This window comes from Dromiciops gliroides, chromosome 3, assembly GCF_019393635.1.
Source record: "Dromiciops gliroides isolate mDroGli1 chromosome 3, mDroGli1.pri, whole genome shotgun sequence".
NCBI lineage: Eukaryota > Metazoa > Chordata > Mammalia > Microbiotheria > Microbiotheriidae > Dromiciops > Dromiciops gliroides.
In genome coordinates, this window is record NC_057863.1 from 663416070 (window position 1) to 663437610 (window position 21541).

Here is a 21541-nt window from a genome sequence, read left to right on the forward strand (position 1 = left end):
TCTGGAAATAAATGTCCTGTAAACATCCTAATCACAAAATATTTAAAACTGAACTCATTATATAGCTTCTTTTTTTTCCTTTTCTTTTTTTTGGGGGATAGGCAGGGCAATGAGGGTTAAGTGACTCACCCAGGGCCACACAGCTAGTAAGTGTTAAGTGTCTGCACCCAGATTTGAACTCGGGTCCTCATGAATCCAGGGCCAGTGCTTTATCCACTGTACCACCTAGCTGCCCCTAGAGCTTCTTGTCCTTCTTCTTTTTTTTTTTTGGTGAGGCAATTGGGGTTAAGCGACTTGACCAAGGTCACACAGTTAGTAAGTGTTAAGTGTCTGAGGCAGGCTTTGAACTCAGGTCCTCCTGACTCCTGGGCTGGTGCTCTATCCACTGTGCCACCTAGCTGCCCCTTAGAGCTTCTTTTTATAAAAAGAAAAACCCAAACTTTTCACTGATGTCTTCTGATATTTCATTTATTTATACCACCTTAGTTACCAGTAGCTTTTTTTTCTTTCCCCTTTCCACATAGCTATTCCATCAATATTGATCATTTATGCTGGCTTTTTCCTCTCATTTTTCTTTTATGTCTTTGAGAACATACTTTTGTGTGTGTGTGTGAGGCAATTGGGGTTGTAACTTGCCCAGGGTCACATGGCTAGTAAGTGTCAAGTGTCTGAGGTCAGATTTGAACTCAGGTCTTCCTGACTCCAGGGCCCGTGCTCTATCTACTGTGCCACCTAGCTGCCCCCATACTTTTGATTACATGAATTAATTATATATCCACCCAAACTCAACCTTTTCCTTAATTTTCTGATTAATTTTGAGGGTAATACCATCCTCCTCACCCAAAGTCACAAAGAAGTGTCTTTCTTGACTCCTCATTTCCTTTCTTTCTTTCTTTCTTTCTTTTTTTCTTTCTTTCTTTCTTTCTTTCTTTCTTTCTTTCTTTCTTTCTTTCTTTCTTTCTTTCTTTCTTTCTTTCCTTCTTTCTTTCCTTCTTTTTTTTGGTGAGGCAATTGGGGTTAGCTATAAATGTTAAGTGTCTGAGGCCAGATTTGAACTCAAGTCCTCCTGACTCCATGGCCAGTGCTCTATCCACTGTGCCACCTAGCTGCCCCGATATCATTCATTATATATGGAAATGCTCCAATTTCTTTTTTTTTTTGCGGGGCAATGGGGGTTAAGTGACTTGCCCAGGGTCACACAGCTGGTAAGGGTCAAGTGTCTGAGGCTGGATTTGAACTTAGGTCCTCCTGGATCCAGGTCCGGTGCTTTATCCACTGTGCCTCCAATTTCTTTTTTGCCAACTATAGGGTTTAATATATTTTTTTAATTGAAGACACTTCTCCAAGCCAATGTTGACTTATCTTTTCTTAATGAGTTGTGTTGACCTTGAAACAATGCCATGATGGAAGTCTTCCCCTAGTACCCAGCTCACTAGTATTGAGCTTCTCCTCTATTTAGCCAGGTCACCCATCAGAAAATATTTAACTAGTGGTTTGGGGCATACTGGAGGTCTTCCGCAATGATAGTACCCACCATGGTTGATGTCACTATAGTCTAGAAAAGGAGAGCAGCACAAGGGACTATAGGAAATGGATGTGTTGGGTTTTCAGATATGAGGAATGCTCCTGGAACTGAGGTCACTGAAAGGAATACAAAAAGTCTCCTACAAGATATGGATAGAGGAGCTTTCTCCCTCCCTCTGTGACTCTGTCTCACATTCATACATTCCCCTCCCAGGGAGGTTTCCTCTCATATCTTCATGTGTCTACTTGTTTGGCTGTTCTCATTAAGCAGGAGAAATTACTGAGAGTGATTTGCACATGGGGCAAAAACAGTTGACTTCTTCTGGGGCATCCTTGGCTCCCTTGGCAGACAGTGTGCTGTCTTCCTTAGGTGATATGATAATCACAGCTCTGGGGACAATCATTTCAGAAAGCTGATCTCTATAACTAGGGCCCTCACAAGCAATACACATGAATATCCAGTCTGATGGCCTCAGCCAAGTCCTCCTATCCCAGTCAGAGACATGAGTCTGGTAAGTTTCCCTCTGTGTTTCAGTGTCAGGCATTGAAGCTGTCTTCTCATAGAGAGTGTATTCCAGGAGATGAAAGAGGATAAAGAACTTAGTTCCAGTTGGCTGTTTGCTGGGGAATCTGGGAAGCAGACAAGTGGCCATGTAACAGGCTCTAGAACCATCCTAGTCATTCTAGAACCTAAGAAGGGCAGTTAGCCCTGTGTGCTCTCCTATGGCTCCTCTGAAGCCCATTTGTGTCTCTTCCTCTCACTGCTCTGACACCTCAGGCTCTTCTCTTCTAAACCCTCAGGCATTTTTCTTTTTCCTTATGAATTTAGATATCATGATATCCAGTGTACATACATTTTATTGCTTTACTCACTATAGCACCTTGGAGAAGAATGTACATTTCCTGCTTTTCTCTCTTGATGTAAATTGTTTTATCTTTCCTTTGTCTGATAACTCTGTTTTATGGGAATGAGCCAAAGGAAGAAAAGAAGGAAAAAACCAAACCCATTTATTAGGCATCTACAATTTGCCAGGCACTGTGCTAAGAGCTTTACATATATTATGCTATTTAATTCTCACAACTCTGCAAGATAGGTGCTATTATTATGCCCATTTTGCAGTTGAGGAAATTGAGGCAGGTTAAAGGACTAACTTAGCTTTTCCTGATTCCAGGCCTGGTACTCTGTGTACTGCGACTTCGAGCTTCCTAAATGGATCATAAATTTTGCTTAAGACTCCCATTTTCATTCTTCATTTATTTTACATTTAGATGGGTTTCTCATGAAGTTCTTGGGTTTTTTCCCTATTATCCATGCTTCCATTGTCTTCCCTCCTTCAATTTTTTCTATTATTTTGAATTTGTTTCTCTTTTGTACTGGTCTTGGTTTTTTACATTAAATTATACCATTTACATATCGAGTAGGAAAGATTACATATATTTATATAACATACTTATGTATCATATACACACATATAATACAAACCAAACTCATTGAGGGAAATGATTACTAATTATTGAATATGTCCCTTTCCAGAAATCACACAGTGCAGAGAATCTTGGGCAAAGACTTCCCCAGGGTAAGATCTAATTGAAGACAGTGAAGAAATTTTAAGTTTCTGTGAATGGGTGGATTCCTGCTCATTGTGTTTACTCAGAAAGGTCTGGGAAATGTGGATTCTCTCTTTTGTCAGACAAGTGACATGAACATTGATGTTTCTTTGACCAAGATTTGGGTGCTCAATATCACCCCAAGACACTCATTGGAATATTTATTATGTCTCATTACCTGTTAACTGATCAGAGTTAATTGCCACCCTCAGGAACACCAACTCTTCAAAGGCATATAAACTGTGAGCTCACCACCATGAAGGAGCTTTGCCATTTGATAGTATCATTGATTTTTCTTTTGGTGAGGTAATTGGGGTTAAGTGACTTGCCCAGGGTCACACAGCTAGTAAGTGTCAAGTGTCTGAGGCTGGATTTGAACTCAGGCCCTCCTGACTCCAGGGCTGGTGCTCTATCCATGGTGCCACCTAGCTGCCCCTGATCTCTTTTATTAATCAAATGTTAGTCTTATTAATCAAATGATTAATTATCCAGAAACTATGTCACTTGAGCTTTTTAAATGTCACACCAGCATGAGCCTCAGGTTTCTCATTTGTAATGTGGTAATAATGTTAATATTACCCACATCACAGTAATGTTTGGAGCTTCAAATGATATAATATGTGTTCTATATTAATGTTAGACATGATTAGTGAATATTGACCAGGAGTCATTGGATAAACATATCCTTACATGCTGAATCAGGGCCCATGTCCCTCCTCACTAAGCCAAAAGGTTCCTGTACAGTTCTAGAGGAAGGGCTTCAGTCCAGCAGATCCTGGCTTCCCTTGACTGTCCATTTCCGTACAGATTCCAGGTGTACTGTTGTTATGGTATAAGGTCTTGTGTGAACCATATCCACATAGCTTTTATCCCCCCATATATGTCTGTCTAGATGTGGCTCACAGGCAAGCAGGAATAGATGGATGGTTCTAGGTTCTCCTCTGCCCCACAGTCCCAACTTCTCTAAGGGAAACTTGGATTCTTGACAAGAGGAGATGCAGGAGGTTGGATATAGAGGCTAACCACTCTGCCTTCTTCAGAGCGAGGCGGGTATAAGGCTGGAATTATATCTACTGTTAAGGGCTAAAATTCTAGCTAAACTGTCTAAAATATCTAATGAGTGGTCGCCAATCAATTACAAGCTTTAGCAAGAGTTAGACTTTTAAGCATTTATTAAGGAGAATAAGAATTTGGTAAAGAGAGAGAGAAAGGCCTAGATTCCTATCTATTAAAGGGAGAGCACATTTCTAGCTCCCTTCTCTGCCAGCGTCCTCAGGAAAGAGCCCCAGACTGAGCGCCAGTCTCTTCCTTCCTCCTCCCACTAGCCCGCGTCACTTCCTGACTCCTGGTCTTGCCCTCAAAGACCTTCGCTTCATGGGCAGAATTCTTCTACAGTAAGTCTCCAGCAGGTGGCGTCATTCCAATCGTTACAGTCCCCCCTGTTGTTCCTCAAGAAACAAAATGTTTCCTTGACGGAACAGTAAAAACAATATAATAACTATTGCTAACTAATAATATGTGAACAACAATATAGAAAAGGAAGAGAGGAAAGTTTTGTCCAGAGGGGCGATTTTTTTTTTTGTCCTCATGAACCGACGCTTTGACATTAGTCTTGCAAAGGGAGGGCCTCTGCAGAGAATACATGTTACAGATGGTGTATATTATAACAGAAAGAGAAAAAAACAACAAAAACAACAAATCAAAACTGTTCATTTAAAGTCTCTGAAAGTCTTTTCTCAGATGTCCTCTAGGTGTAGTCGTGGAATGGAAGTCTTTTCAGGGGTTGATGTGTGGATGCTGGTAATCAGCCAGGAAAATTTCCTACAAAATTGAGCTTAACACAACTTTAAAATAGCTTTGTCAATAATCAAATCAAACAATGAAAGTTCTCAAAAACATGTCTAAGGGAATTCAGAATCTTAGTTGTTACACATGAAACATATAATAAAACAAAAATTGAACCATTCTTTAAAATTATAATATTACTATAGTCCCCCCCCTTATGGAGGGTAATTGAGAAGACAATTGCTGCGATATTAATTATTAAAAATAATTTTTATCTTTGTTTTATCACTTTTTGCATCATCTGCCTAATTATCCTCATGCCATTATGAGAAATTTAAAAATCTAATATAATTGGTAACAGGTGTCAAGGCCAAATTCAACACTCAGATCTCTGGACTTCCCAGGCAGGGGAAGCAATGGGCTTGGCCATGGGAGGAGTAGAGGGTGGGGTCTGGAGAGGAGGGGAGGGACCAGCACAATTTGAATCAGACTTGATTTTGAACTCAGGCCTGGATTCCTCTTCCCCCACTTTGCCTCCAGGTGCTAGGGGATTAAAAGCTTCTAGAGGGTGGGTCATTGCCTCCAGGCATGCAAAATTAAAGCAACAATTAGTGTTAGAACTGGGAAAAGCTGCGGGAATCTCTTCAGGTTTCTCTGAAAAAGCATGGTTGGGAGAGGGAGGGATATTTCCTTGTGTGAGTAAGTTGCTGGCTCTTTTAACAAAAATAAAAAGGAAAATAGAAAATCCACAAAAACAAAGCATTAACATGATCTTATCCCCCATTTGTCTGGTTAAACAGACTAAAATCAAAAATAGGGTAATTAGGGAGTTTAAAAGGTCCAATTGAAAAAATTTAAAGGGGAAACACAGCCAGTACGCCAGTACTTAGCAGTTAAAGGGAGAGGGAGGGGAAATTTCTTACCCAACCAGAAGATCAGAAGAAGACTGAGGTTTAGCTTTCCTCTTCGTGGTCAGCCATCTGTTAAGGGCTAAAATTCTAGCTAAACTGTCTAAAATATCTAATGAGTGGTCGCCAATCAATTATAAGCTTTAGCAAGAGTTAGACTTTTAAGCATTTATTAAGGAGAATAAGAATTTGGTAAAGAGAAAGAGAAAGGCCTAGATTCCTATCTATTAAAGGGAGAGCACATTTCTAGCTCCCTTCTCCGCCAGCGTCCTCAGGAAAGAGCCCCAGACTGAGTGCCAGTCTCTTCCTTCCTCCTCCCACTAGCCCGCGTCACTTCCTGACTCCTGGTCTTGCCCTCAAAGACCTTCGCTTCATGGGCAGAATTCTTCTACAGTAAGTCTCCAGCAGGTGGCGTCATTCCAATCGTTACACTACCTCTCCCCTAAACACTGTTAATACAGGGAATGCTCAGTTTTTTATCATGATCTTTTAATGGGGAAGTACCCCCAAGCTATATATACAAGGCATGGCTCCTCACCAAATCCTAGTTCTACAGTTAAACAAATAGGGGAAAATCCATTCATCCTAAGCAAAAGCAAACAGAAGTCAGAGAAAGCATCCATATGATTATGTATCTGACAATATGCAGTGCAAAGGAACTCTCATTTGGAGGAGAAACCTCAGATTATCTAGGAGGAAGTCTTCAAGTTTTCATCCATGGGAAAACTCCCCAAAGTCTCTAGGCTAATAAGCTGGGCATAGGGACATACTTCAGGTGACAGCTCCTCTATATCTCAGCTTCCTCCCAGTCTTGCTTTCCTTTCCTGAACCTGAAGGGTTTAGAACCATGTAGGTTCTGTCCTGAAGCTAGAAGCCAGAAGAACAGAATCTCTAACCCTATTTCCAAGCTCTCACCAACTCTTCTCCTTACTCAGGTGTAGAACATTGAGTAACCAATCTCCATAAATCAGGTGGATCCTACAGGAATGTATTTTGATGCATACCCTTTACTTTTTTTGGGGGGGAGGGGGAGGTGCGGCAATGAGGGTTAAGTGACTTACCCAGTGTCACACAGCTAGTAAGTGTCAAGCATCTGAGGTCGGATTTGAACTTAGGTCCTTCTGAATCCAGGGCTAGTGCTTTATCCACAGTGCCACCTAGCTACCCCCATACCCTTTACTTTTATTTAGAATTTAAATATATTTAGGATGAACCAAGGTGAATATGACAAATATTAAGTCACACATGGAATAGATGAAGGGCCACAGAAAAATGAATATAAACAATTTTCTGAAATCACACCCCCCTCTCTCTTTGAAGTTCTCTGTGGTCTTTTCTCTCTTAAATGCTCTGTATCCCTCTAGGGATTCCTCTTTCCCCTTTGCTTCTTATTAGTCACCATAATCTATTGCTACATTCCTCTACCATCTACCCTCATCCTTCCATGGTATTCCTTATCTTTTTTTCCTTCTCTGAGCTGCTCATAATAATTTTTATGTTCTTAACATTACTTTTGTGCCTCCATCTCTTCCCTACTCTCCTTAGTTTCTGGCTGAGGACCCTTCTCTTCAATGCAGTGATACTAGCCTGGTTGTTCCACAAAGAAAACCCTCCATATCTTGGCTGTGGGCATTTTCTATGGCTGTCCCCCATGCTTATAATTCTCTTCCTCTTCCACTCTGATTTCTGATTTCCTTTACTACTTCCTAACTTTACCACCTATCTGCACCAAAAGATGATACTTTCATTTCTTCCTTTCCCATGGTTATTCCTTTAGTTTCTTTTTCTTGTCTTATTGCCATAATTAGCATTTTAGTACCATACTGATTAGAAATTGTGATAATAGATAGTTTTCCTTTACTCCTTATCTAATTTTTCTTCATTATAAATTATATTGGCTTTTGGGATTTTAAAAATAGTTTTATTTAGAATTTTATTTTCCACCCAATTTATGTATAAAAACAATTTTAATGTCCATTTTAAAAATTGTGTTCTAAATTCACTTCCTCCCTCCTTCCCTCCCCCCTTAAGAATGCAAGCAATTCAATATTAGTTATACATGTAGAGTCATGCAAAACAGTTCCACATTAGGTTGTGAAATAAAACAGAGAAAAAAAAAACTTAAGAAAAAGAAACCAAAATATATGCCTCGATCTGTATTCAGTCACCATTAGTTCTTCCTCTGGAGATGGATCGCATTTTTCATAAGTCCTTCAGAGTTGTCTTGGATAATTGCACTGCTGAGAATAGCCAAGTCATTCACAGCTGATCATCTTACAATATTGCTGTTACTCTGTATACAGTACATCTTATTTTGCATCAGCTCATGTAAGACTTTCCAGGTTTTTCTGAGAGCATCCCGCTCATCATTTCTTACAGCACGATAGTGTTCCATCATAATTTCTTCCCATAGTTTAGTCATTCCCCAATTGATGAGCATCTCCTCAATTTGGAATCCTTTGCACCAGAAAAGGGCTGCCATAATTTTTTTTGTACATATCCTTTTTTTTTTAATCTCTTTTGGATACTGACCTAGTAGTGGTATTGGTAGGTCAAAGAATATGCATGGTTTTACAGCCTTTTGGTCATAGTTACAAGTTACTCTACAGAATGTTTGAATCAGTTTACAACTCCGCCAATAGTGCATCAATGTCCCATTTTCCCCATATCTCCTACAACATCTGTCATTTTCCTCTGCTATACTATAATCCAATCCAATGGGTATGAGGTAGTGCCCCAGAATTGTTTTGATTTGCTTCTCTCTAATCAATAGTGAGTTAGAACACTTTAAAAAAATAAGGCTAGAGACAGCTTTGATTATTTCATCTGAAAACTGTTCATATATTTTGATCATTTATCAATTGGGGAATGGCCCTTATTTTAATAACTTTGACTCAGTTCTCTATGTGTTTGAGAAATGATGCCTTTATCAGACAAAATTGCTTCAAATTTTTCTCAGTTATTATTGCTAACTGAATTTCCATCCATCCTACTCTCTCCCCATGAATTTACTCTATTCTCTATCTCCTTTTACCCTTTCCCTCCTCAAAGGTGTTTTGCATCTGACTGCCGCCCAGTCTTCCCTCCCTTCTATCACCTCCCCACCCTTACCCTCATACTTTCCTGCAGGGTAAGACAGATTAGTAGACCCAATTAAATATGCATGTTATTCCGTCTTTGAGCCAATTCTCATGAGAGTAAGGTTCACTCACTCTCCAAGCATCTCCCCCTTCTTCCCCTCCACTGTATAAGCTTTTTCTTGCTTTTCTTATGTGAGATACTTTACCTTATTCCATCTCTCCCTTTCCCTTTCTCCAAATGCATCATTTACTCACTCCTTAATTTTATTTTTTTAAAAGCTATCATTCCTTCATATTCAACTCACACCTGTGCACTCTGTATACTGTAGTGATTGGAATGATACCACCTGCTGGAGACTTACTGTAGAAAAGCTCCACCATGAAAGGAAGGTCTTTGAGGGCAAGGCCATGTGGCTGTTCTTTGGCGTCAGGAAGTGACGTTTGCTGTTGGGAGGAGGAAGGGGGAGCCGGGTGCTCTGTCTCGCTCTCTTTTCCTGGGGACGCTGGTGGAGAAGGGAGCTAGAAACGTGCTCTCCCTTTAATAGATCGGTGAATGTAGGCCTTTTTCTCTTCACCAAATTCTTATTCTCCTTAATAAATGCTTAAAAGCCTAACTCTTGCTAAAGCTTATAATTTATTGGCAACCACTCATTAAATATTTTAGAGAGACTAGCTAGAATTTTAGTCCTTAACAATAAAGATACTCCATCCACCTGCCCTAATAATGAAAAAGTTCTTATGAGTTCCAAGTATCATCTTCCCATGTAGGATTATAAACAGTTTAACCCTTTAATACCCCATATGATTTATTTGTCCTGTTTACATTTCTATGCTTCTAAAGAATCTTGTATTTAAAAGTCAGATTTTCTATTCAACTCAGGTCTTTTCATCAAGAATGCCTGAAAGTCCTCTCTTTCACTGAATTCCCATATTTTCCCCTGAATGATTATACACAGTTTTGCTGGGTAGGTGAATCTTGGTTGTGGAATATCATATTCCAAGCCTTCTAATCCTTTAATGTAGAAGCCGTTAAATCTTTTGTTATCCTGACTGTGACTTCACAATACTTGAATTGTTTCTTTCTGGATGCTTGCAATATTTTCTCCTTGACCTGGGAGCTCTGGATTCAGCTAGAATATTCCTGGGAGTATTCATTTTGGGATCTCTCTCTCTCTCTCTCTCTCTCTTTGTGTTAAGATCTCTTTTAGGAGGTGATCAGTGGATTCTTTCAATTTCTATTTTACCTTCTGGTCCTAGAATATCAGGGCAATTTTCCATGGCAATTTCTTAGAAAATGATGTCTAGGCTGTTTTTTTTTTTTAAATCACAGCTTTCTGGTAGTAGAATAATTTGAAAATTATTTTTCCTAGATCTATTTTCCAAGTCAGTTGTTTTTCCAATGAGATATTTCACATTGCCTTCTATTTTTTCATTCTTTTGGTTTTTCTTTATTGTGTCTTGGTTTCTCATAAACTCATTAGCTTTCATTTGCTCAGTCCTAATTTTTAAGGAATTATTTTCTTCAGAGAGCTTTTGTACCCCCTTTTTCATTTGGTCAATTCTGGGGAGGGGTTGTTTGTTTTTGTTTTTGTTTTTGGTGAGGCAATTGGAGTTAAGTGACTTGCCCAGGGCCACGCAGCTAGTAAGTGTCAAGTGTCTGAGTCTGGATTTGAACTCAGGTCCTCCTGAATCTAGGGCCAGTACTCTATCTACTGCGCCACCTAGCTGCCTCGGTCAATTCTGTTTTTCAAGGCATTCTTTTCCTCATTGGCTTTCCATACCATTTTTTTTTAAACCATTTGGCCTAGTCTGTTTTTTAAGGTATTATTTTCTTCAGTATTTGTGTGTGTGTGTGTGTGTGTGTGTGTGTGTGTGTGTTTCCTTTACCAAGCTGTTGACTTTTTTTTTCATGATTTTCTTGCATCATTCTCATTTCTCTTTCCATTTCCCCTTCAAACTCTCTTACTTTATTTTCATAGTCCTTTTTGAGCCCTTCTATGGCCTGAGACCAATTCATGTTTTTTCTTGGAAACTTTGGATATAGGAGTTTTGACTTTATTATTTTCTTCTGAGGGTGTATTTTGATCTTCCTTGTCTCCATAGAGACTTTCTATGGTCAACATTTTTTCTGTTTTCTCATTATCCCAAACTATTTCTTGACTTTTAACTCTTTGTTAAAGTGGGGCACTATTTCCAGGGTAGAGGGTGCACTGTCCAAAGCTTCAGGGTTGTGAAGATATTATTATTACCAGAGGCCCCCTGCTGAAGGGTACCAACATAGCTATTTGTCATCCCTGCTAAGGGGTACTGACATAGCTGTCTGTCAGACTATATTGGGCTTTGGTATCTTCCTGGGGAGTCCTGGGGTATGCTATTTCTAATCCTCTCCTTGATATTCAAAACTTTCCTTACCACAAAACAAAAAAAGGTAAAAATAAAAATAAAATATTCAAATTCAAACCGATCAAGTTTAAACATGATCTTAACCTCAGCTTGTCTGATTAAAGAGACTAGAGTACTTAGGAGTTTGAAGAGAGCCATTGGAAAATTGAAAGGGACAGGCACATGGAAATAGGAGAAAATTTCTTACCCAACATGAACATCCAAAGATTGTGGGTTCGGCTCCTGGCTGGCTTACCAAAACTGTTAATGGGTAAAACTAAATGTGTGTGGTCACCCTACCTGTCTCCTGTATGGGGAAAGCTAACTAAGACAACAGTTTAACAGTTTAGGTATTAAACATTTATTAAAATATATTAGAGATTAACACAGAGAGAACAAGTGTCTCTGAAACAATGGGAAAACCCAAACTACCTCAACCACTCCTGGTTCAGCTGCCAACCCCAACAAGGTTCCCACCACCAACTCCCAAAACCAACTGCCAAAACTAACTGCCAAAACCAATCAGCTTGAAGGACCTCCCCTTTCAGGGAGGGAAAGGGGAACTAGGAAGCAGAGGTTGGCTCACTTGATCTTCCTCTTTTCATTCAGAAACCAGCATGTGGTGGGAGACGAAGAAAAGGAGGGTCCCTCTTTTCATTTGGGACTTTGGCTTTGTGGGAAACAGAGAAAAGGTGGACAGAGAAAGAAAGGAAAGTAGATAGAAAGTAGATAGACTTTTCTGGTGTTATGGGATCCCATATGTTGTCTTACTCTTTAAATCTTTAAAAGTCTAAACTCTGAATTTAATCTTAGCCAGTTTCTCCCAAAAACCTGAGGAGGCAGATTGGGACCCACATTAGATTTTTTGTTTGTTTGTTTGTTTGGTTTTTTGGTGAGGTAACTGGGGTTAAGTGCCTTGCCCAGGGTCACACAGCTAGTGTTAAATGTCTGAGGCTGGATTCGAACTCAGGTATTCCTGAATCCAGGGCCGGTGCTCTATCCACTTTGCCATCTAGCTGCCCCCCACATTAGATTTTAAACAACACACTTCAAACTTATCTACATTAGATATAATGCTTGCTGATGGTTTGAAATAGTTATTGCTTATCATCTTATTATTCTTATACTCCCTAGTGTTTTTTAATAGGAATGGGTACTGTATTTTGTAAAAATCTTTCTCTGCACTTATTCATTATGATGATAGATTTCCTAATATTGAACCAGCCATGCCTTTCTGCTATAAATCCCACCTGGTCATAGTGTATTACCCTGGTGATAAATTGTTATAATCTCTGCTGATATTTTATTTAGAATTTTTGCATCAAGATTTATTGGGAAGATTGGTTTATAATTTTCTTTTTCTGTTTTTTCTCTTCCTGGTTTAGGTATCAGGACAATATTTGTCTCATAAAAGGAATTTGGTAGGGCTCCTTCACCCATTTTTCCAAATAGTTTATATAGCATTGGAATTAATTGTTCTTTAAATGTTAGGTAGAATTCACTTGTAAATCTATCTGGCCCTGGAGATTTTTTCTTAGCTAGCTCATTGATGGCTTGCTCAATTTCTTTTTCTAGAATGGGCTCATTTATGTATTTTATTTCCCCTCCTGTTAATCTGAGCAATTTACTTTTTATAAATATTCATCCTTTTCATTTAGATTGTCAGATTTATTGGAATATAGTTAGGCAAAATTTGCTTTAATTTTCCTCTTCATTGGTGGTGAATTCACTCTTTTCATTTTTGATACTTGTAATTTGGTTTTCTTTTTTCTTTTCTTAAAATCAAATTAACAAAAGGTTTATTTATTTTATTGTTTTTTCAAAGAATCAACTCTTAATTTTATTTGTTAATTTTCTTATTTTCAATTTTATTAATTTCTCCTTTGATTTCCAGATTTTCTAATTTCATATTTAACTGATTTTTAATTTGTTCTTTTCGAGCTTTTTTAGTTGCATGCCCAATTCATTGACCTCCTTTTTCTCTATGTTATTTATGTAGGTATTTAGAGATATAAAACTTCCCCTAAGGATTGCTTTGGCTGTATCCCATAAGTTTTGCTGTGTTGTCTCATTATTGCTGAAATTATTGATTGTTTGTATGATTTATTTGACCCACCCATTTTTTTTTTTTTTTTTAGTGAGGCAGTTGGGGTTAAGTGACTTGCCCAGGGTCACACAGCTAGTAAGTGTTAAATGTCTGAGGCCGGATTTGAACTCAAGTACTGCTGACTCCAGGGCCAGTGCTCTATCCACTGCGCCATCTAGCTGCCCCGACCCACCCATTCTTTAGGATGATATCATTTAGTTTCTAATTAAATTTTAGTCTATCTTTGCATGACTCTTTATTACATGTAATTTGTATTGCATCATGATCTGAAAAGGATACATCTACTATTTGTGCCTTTCTGCATTTGACTGTGATGTTTTTATGCCCTCATACATGGTCACTACACTTTTTGTGTAGGTTTTATGTACATGTACCACTGAGAAAAAGGTATAATCCTTTCTATCCCCATAAGGACTTTTCTGCATCAATTGAAAATAATCATATTATATTTATTGCTTTTTTTTCTGGGGCAATGAGGGTTAAAGTGACTTGCCCAGGGTCACTCAGCCAGTAAGTGTAAAGAGTCTGAGGCTGGCTTTCTCAGGTCCTCCTGAATCCAGGGCTGGTGCTTTATCCAATATTTGTTGCTTTTTAAAAAATAGTATGGGGGGCAGCTAGGTGGAGCAATGAATAAGGCACCAGCATTGGATTCAGGAGGACCTGAATTCAAACCCAGCCTCAGACACTTACTAGCTGTGTGACCCTGGGCAAATCACTTAAACCCCTTTGCCCTGCAAAAAAAAAATAGTATGGATACTTACTAGCTGTGTGACCCTTGGCAAGTCATTTAACCCATTTGCCCCAGCTTCCTTATCTGTAAAATCGGGATAATACTAGCACTTACCTCCCAGGATTGTTATGAGGTCCAAATTAGATAATAATTAAAAAGTGCTCACATAGTTCTTGCAACATTGTAAACACTATGTAAATGTTAGCTGTTCTTATTCTTTTTAATTATATTTGTATATTTTAAAATATTGTTCAGGCTTGCATTCTTGAAACAAATTCAATGTAGTTGTAATGAATGATTTTTTATGATAGAAAACCTGTAGTATCTTTACTGATATTTTATTTATTTATTTTTCAGTATTTATTAAAGAGATTTTTAAAAATAGTTTTCTTCCTGTTTTGTTTCTCCCTGGTTTAGGTATCAATACTTATATTTGCATTGTGGTAAAAAAAAGTTTTTAACAGTTGGTTAGGGAATATGGAAAGACGCCAGTTTTTGAAGGACCACCCTTTCAGGGAGGAGACTATGCCGTGTACTCCACCTCTGCCTGCTAGGCACTCCACTTCTGGGGTGCAAGCTTAAAAGGCAAGGAGAGAACAGAAGTGAGTCTTTTTTCCTGCTCTCCTGGTCCAATGACTGCGCTGCACACACAGAGACGCTGATGGAGGTTGGACTCGGCCGGCTCACCGTAACAGCACGTGCTTGACACAGCTCTCCCTCCCAAATGTGGCCTTGGGTTTTTGGTGAGTTTTATACGGAATATAGACTAAGCTTAGACTTAAGACTATTTGTTTTGTATTTCTACTTTCCTATCCCTCTAATCAACATCACCTTGTAATTTCCAAACAATAAAAGCTCTAACTGGAGACCAGAGGTTTCTTCCATTTACTAGTCTGGGAGATAAAGAAGGGAAAGGTTAAAAAGGGGAGATTAATGCTCTAGTATCCAATTTCAAATCTCACAGCATCATAGAAGAAATTTGGTAGAACCACCTTTTTAAACCTTTTCACAATATATTTTTCCAACTAGTTTACCTACCATTAGAAATAATTGTTCCTTAAATGTTTTATGGAATTCACTTTTTAATCTATCTTTTCCTTTCCTTTTTCCTTTGGGACTTCAGGTACATGTTGTTGTAGGGGCCAAATTTAATATGGGGAGAGTCAGTTGGGTGGCTTGCCATAATATTGGGGTTCAGAAAATAATGAGGGACCTCTAGATCCAAAGTTTCCTCCCCTCTGAACTGCCCTTTTTAGTTATTTCTCCCAGGCTGATAAGAAAGCAGCTTAACAGCCTCTTTTCCACAAACAAATCAGGTTTTATTTAATGGGAATAAAATACACAGCAAAGGTGAAATTAATAAAGTCAATGACAAGGAAATAGAGAAAAGGAAAATGGATAATCTCCCTGGCTCTATCAAAGGCTGTCTCAAAACCCAAATTCGCTTTCAGTTCATTGTTCTATTTGTTTTCCTGTGATTGAGTTATTTAAGTGTTCTATTTTTTATTCTGTCAATTTGAGCAATTTGTTTTCATAAATATTTACCCATTTCATCTAGATTGTCAGTTTTATTAGTTTATAGTTGGGTGAAATGTCTTCTAATGATAGCTTTTATTTCTCCTTTGTTGATTATCATTTCATCTTTTTCATCTTAATTAGTTGGTTTTCTAGTTATATTAATTACATGCCCAATGTGTTGATCTGATGTTCTCCCTTTTACTGATGAAAGAATATAGATAGACTTTTCCTCCAAGTACTATTTCAGCTGCAGCTCACAAAATTTTGAAATGTTGTGTGATGTTTAAAATCTAAATTCTGGTTGCCTTAAATCAGAAGCTTCAGCTCCAGTCTAGCCTAGAGTTCCAGCCTGGTTGGGTTCTTCCTGAAGTCCTCCTCCATGAGCCTGCTTTAATCAGGAACACCCTTGCAAGCTGTTTGTGGAAGCTTTTTTATAGATCTGGAACAGAGGGGGTCCTTACACACTGCTTCAAGGTGATTGGTTGGCGTCATCCAAATCCATTGCCTTTGAAGGTGTTCTCAAGTGGAGTTCACAGTCTAGTTTCTGAGAACAATACCTTCTTAAGGGATAGCCAGGTGTGATTACAATCCAATTACCTTGAAGTAGGCTTAATCAGCAGTCAATCACTCTCACTTGATTCAATCTGTATAGATTAATCTCCAGGTGGGTCTTTGAGTATCTGCTAAATCCCATTATTTCATCGCAGTTGTCTTACTGTGGTCATTATCTTTAATGAAATACTAATTGTTTCTACAATTTGTTCTTTGATCCACCCATTCTTTAGGAATTAGTTACTTGTTTTCCAATTATCTTTTTATCTTTGCTTCAAAGATTCTTTATTGAGTATATTTTATTGGGGCAGCTAGGTGGCACAGTGGATAGAGTACCAGCCCTGGAGTCAAGAGTACCTGAGTTCAAATCCAGCCTCAGACACTTAACACTTACTAGCTGTGTGACCCTGGGCAAGTCACTTAACCCCAATTGCCTCACTAAAAAAAGAAGAAGGATATATTTTATTGCATTGTGATCTGCAAATGATTTATTTAATGTTTGTATTTTTTACATTTGTTTTTGAAGTTTTTATTACTTAATACATGGTTAATTTTATAAATTTATGCCCAGCTGAGAAATTGCTCTACTACTTTCTGTTCCCATTCTATATTCTCCAGAAGTCTATCATATGTAATTTTTCTAAAGTTCTGTTCAGGTTCTTAACTTGTTTATTTTTTGGCTAGCTCAACCTAGCTGTCAGGGGGTAACTTTAGTTCCTCCATTTTATAGTTTTACTATATATTTCTTTTGATAACATTTAATTTTTCTTTTACAAATTTAGATGTCATTTGATGTACATATTTGTAGTATTCAAATTAATCCATTGTCTATGGTACCTTTTTCTTCCTTTTAGCAAAATTGTAGTTTCCAAGTTTGCTCGTTATGTCTATTTTTAAATTTTGCTTTGTCTGAGATCATGATTGCTATCCCCTTCCATTTTTTTCTTCTTCAGCTGAGGCTGAATAGATTCTGCTCCAGCCCTTTATTTAAACTCTATATGTTTCTTTCTTTCTCAAGAGTATTTCTTGTATGGAATATATTTATTGATTCTGCTTTCTAATACATTTTTTCTTCTATTTCATGGGTGAGTGAATCCCTTTTACATTAAGTTATTACATTAAATTATTTTCTATGTATTTTCCTCCATTCTTTTCTCTTATGTTTTCTTTCACTCCTCACATTCTACCCCCCCCTCCATAGTATGTTTTGCTTGTGATTAATGCCTTCCTTAATCTACTCTCCCTCTTATTTTCCTACTTTCCCTTAATCCATTTCCTGATTATTTCTCTATCAGGTAACACGTATTTTTCAATCTAACTATGTGTATTCTTTTTCTTTTAATTAGGCCATGTGAAAGTGATGTCCAAGTATTTCCTGCTGTTCCCACTGCTTCCTCTTTTTTTTTTTTTTTTTTGGTAAAAATCTTTTCACACCCCATTTATGTGAGATATTTGTCACCACTTTTTCCTCTCCTTTCTTCCCTCTCCCAGGGGGTTCCTCTACCCTATGATTTACATTCTTCTTTTGAGATCATCAATACATAACAGGTATTCCCAGGTCTTTTGCCTAATTCATCTCCCTCAGTGATCTCCAATAATGATAGAGTTCTGAGGGACTAAATGTATCATCTCTCCTTATAAGACTTTTTGAAATTTTATTTTAATAAACATTTTTATTTAAAGTTTTGAGTTCCAAATTCTATTTTACCTTCCCTCCCTCCTCTCACTTCCCCAAGGCAATAAGCAATGAGATATAGGTTATACATGTGCAATTATGTAAAAAACATTACCATATTAGTAATTTTGTATTAGAAAACTTGAATAAAAGGAAAAAATGGAAGAAATAAAGTGAAAAATAGTATGCTTCAGTCTGTGTTCAATCAATATTAGTTCTTTCTTTGGAAGTGGAAAGTATGCTTCATCATTAGTCCTTTGGGATTCTCTCGCATCATTGTATTGCTGAGAATAGTTAAATCATTCACAGTTCTTCATCAAACAATATTGTTGTCACTGTGTACAATGTTCTCTTGGTTCTGTTCACTTCACTATATATCAGTTCATATAAGTCTTTCCAGGCCTTTTTGAAAACATACTGCTTGTCATTTCTAATAGCAGAATAATATCCCAACATTATCATATACCACAGCTTGTTTACCTATTCCCCAATGGATGGGTATTCCTTTGATTTCCAATTCTTAGGGGCAGCTAGGTGGTGCAGTGGATAGAGCACTGGCCCTGGAGTCAGGAGTACCTGAGTTCAAAGCCGGCCTCAGACACTTAACACTTACTAGCTGTGTGACCCTGGGCAAGTCACTTAACCCCAATTGCCTCACTAAAAAAAAAAAAAAAAAAAAAAGATTTCCAATTCTTAGCCACAACAAAAAGAGCTGCTATAAATATTTTTGTACAAACAGGTCTTTTTCACTTTTTGGAGATGTCTTTGGGATATAAACCCAGTTATGGTGCTGCTGGATGAAAATGGATGCACAGTTTTATAAGCTTTTGGGCATAGTTTCAAATTACTTTCCATAATGGTTGGATCTTTTCACAGCTTCACCAACAGTGGATTAGTGTCCCAGTTAAAAAAAAAAACAAACCAAAAAAATCCAATATCCAACATTTTCCTTTTTTTGTTATATTTGTCACTCTGCTAGGTGTGAGGTGGTACCTCAAATTTGTTTTACTTTTAATTTCTCTGATCCATAGTGATTTAGAGCATTTTTATATGACTGTGGATAGTTTTGATATCTTTATCTGAAAACCACCTGTTCATATCCTTTGGCAATTTATCAATTGGGGAATTATTTGTACTTTTATAAATTTGACTCAATTCTCTATATATTTGAGACATGAGGCCTTTATCAGTGTTACTTGTTACAAAAATACTTTCCCAGTTTTCTTCTTTCATTATAATTTTAGTTGCATTGGTTTTGTTTGTCCAAAAGCTTTTTATTTTTATATAATCAAAATTATCTATTTTACATTTTGCAATGCTCTTTATATCTTCTTTGGTCTAGGGTTGGACTTTGTGGGTAACATATGCTAATGCTATGTGTGGGTTTATTTTTTATCCTTCAACTTTTTCTAAAGTTCTTAATAATTTCAAGTAGTTTTTTAGTTGATTCTGTAGGATTTTCTAACTATAACATCATATCATCTGCAAAGAGTGATAGTTTTGTTTCCTCATTGCCTATTCTAATTCCTTTAATTTTTTTCTTCTCTTATTACTATAGCTAACATTTCCAGTACACCACTACATTATAGAGGTGATAATGGACATCCTTGCTTCACCTGATTGTATTGTATTGGGAAGGCTTCTACCTTATCCTCATTACAGATAATGCTCACTGATGGTTTTAGACAAGTATTCCCTTTCATTTTAAGGTAAGCTCCATTTCTTCCTATGTTCTCTAGTGTTTTGTTTTTGTTTTTTTAATAGGAATGAGTACTATATTTTGTCTAAGGCTTTTTCTGCATCTATTGAGATAATCTTATGATTTTTGTTGGTTTTGTTATTGATATGCTCAATTATGCTGATAGTTTTCTTAAATTTTGGGGGGGCAGGGCAATGAGGGTTAAGTGACTTGCCCAGGGTAACACAGCTAGTAAGTGTCAAGTGTCTGAGGCCGGATTTGAACTCAGGTCCTCCTGAATTCAGGGCCAGTGGTTTATCCACTGTGCCATCTAGCTGTCCCTAGTTTTTCTAATTTTGAACTAGCCCTGCATTCTTGGTATAAATCCTATCTAGTCATAATGTATGATCCTTGTGATGTATTGCTGTAATCTTTTTGTTAGTGTTTTACTTAAAATTTTTGCATCCATATTTTGCATCCATATTCATTAGGGAAATTGGTCTCTACCCCAGGCACCCACCATGCCTATATTTCTCAGCTGAAGGAGAAGGTAAAGGAAGATTACTACCAAACTACAACTACATCCAAAGGTAGCCATAAAAATAATAAACAATAGTAATATACAAAGATAATCCACTATAATCATGTATTATCAATAAATGAGTTATTTGGACTCCCCGTTGAGAACATTGAGAATGATGAACATTTATTCATTTCAACAGATTCTAAGCCACCTAGACTGCCTGTCAGTCACATAAAGTCTATCTGATCCACCGAGTAGCTCATTAGCATTATTTTAATAAATAAGACCTTGCATTCTGTACCTCAGGAACTGAGAACACTGTTGAGGGCCTGGTCCCTTTACAAGCTCATCTAGGGAGGCAGGGCTATAGTGTTGAAGATTAGCATTCTGATCAGCCAAATCATAAAGTAGCACTGGTCTGGGGCAGGTAGGTCACTAGGTCACAGAGAAGTAAGTGTTCTCTAACCAGTGACCAGACTGACTTATAATATCTCAGAAGAAGATATTATAATAGTGATGGGCAGCACCGATACTGCAAATGCTCACTGTTATAATGGATACTTTATCTGGAAGTACATGTGATCATTGATACATTTGTGAATTGCTGCTACTCCTGGCAGCTAGGTGGTACAGTGAATAGAGTGCCAGTCCTGGAGTCCGAAAGACCTGAGTTCAAATCCAGTCTCATACTTACTAGCTGTGTGACCCTGAGCAAATCAGTTAACCTTGTTTGCCTTAGTTTCCTTATCTGTAAAATGAGCTGGAGAAGGAAATGGGAAATCACTCCATTACCTTTTCCAAGAAAACCCATTTATTTGTTTATTTTTTTTGGCGGGGCAATGAGGGTTAAGTGACTTGCCCAGGGGCACAGAGCTAGTAATTATCAAGTGTCTGAGGCCAGATTTGAACTCTGGTCCTCCTGAATCCAGAGCCAGTGCTTTATCCACTGTGCCACCTAGCTGCACCAAAGCCATGTACTTTTTAAAAAATTAATTATTATTGGCACCAGTTCAGGGTAAGCATGTATCAATTTATCAATATTATACCAGTAAAGGATTAACCATATCTCCCTAATTTCTCATGATTCCAGGCAGCATGGTAGTGGAGGCAGGAAGCATGTCAGTTAGCTTGAGCAGGAGAAAACCCCCAAAAGACCCATGCTGTTTCCCAGAGAGACAGCACATGGTCTCAAAGAGACACAAGAGAGACAGTGAGAGAGACAGAGACCACATGTTCCTCAAGGGTCAAGAGAAGCCCTGAAGAGGCTCTGGAAGCCTTCACATGGTGTTTTCCTAGGGTTTTTATTCTCTTTTGATTGAGATGGTCATTATACATTGATCAAAGCTAATTGGTTAGCATCATTCAACTCCATTGGTTGATATGATTTGAAGGTGGTCTACATTAAAATGAATTCTAAAGATGGCATCAGAGAAAGGAATGCAAAAGACCCTTCCACTCAAGGTGCTCAAGG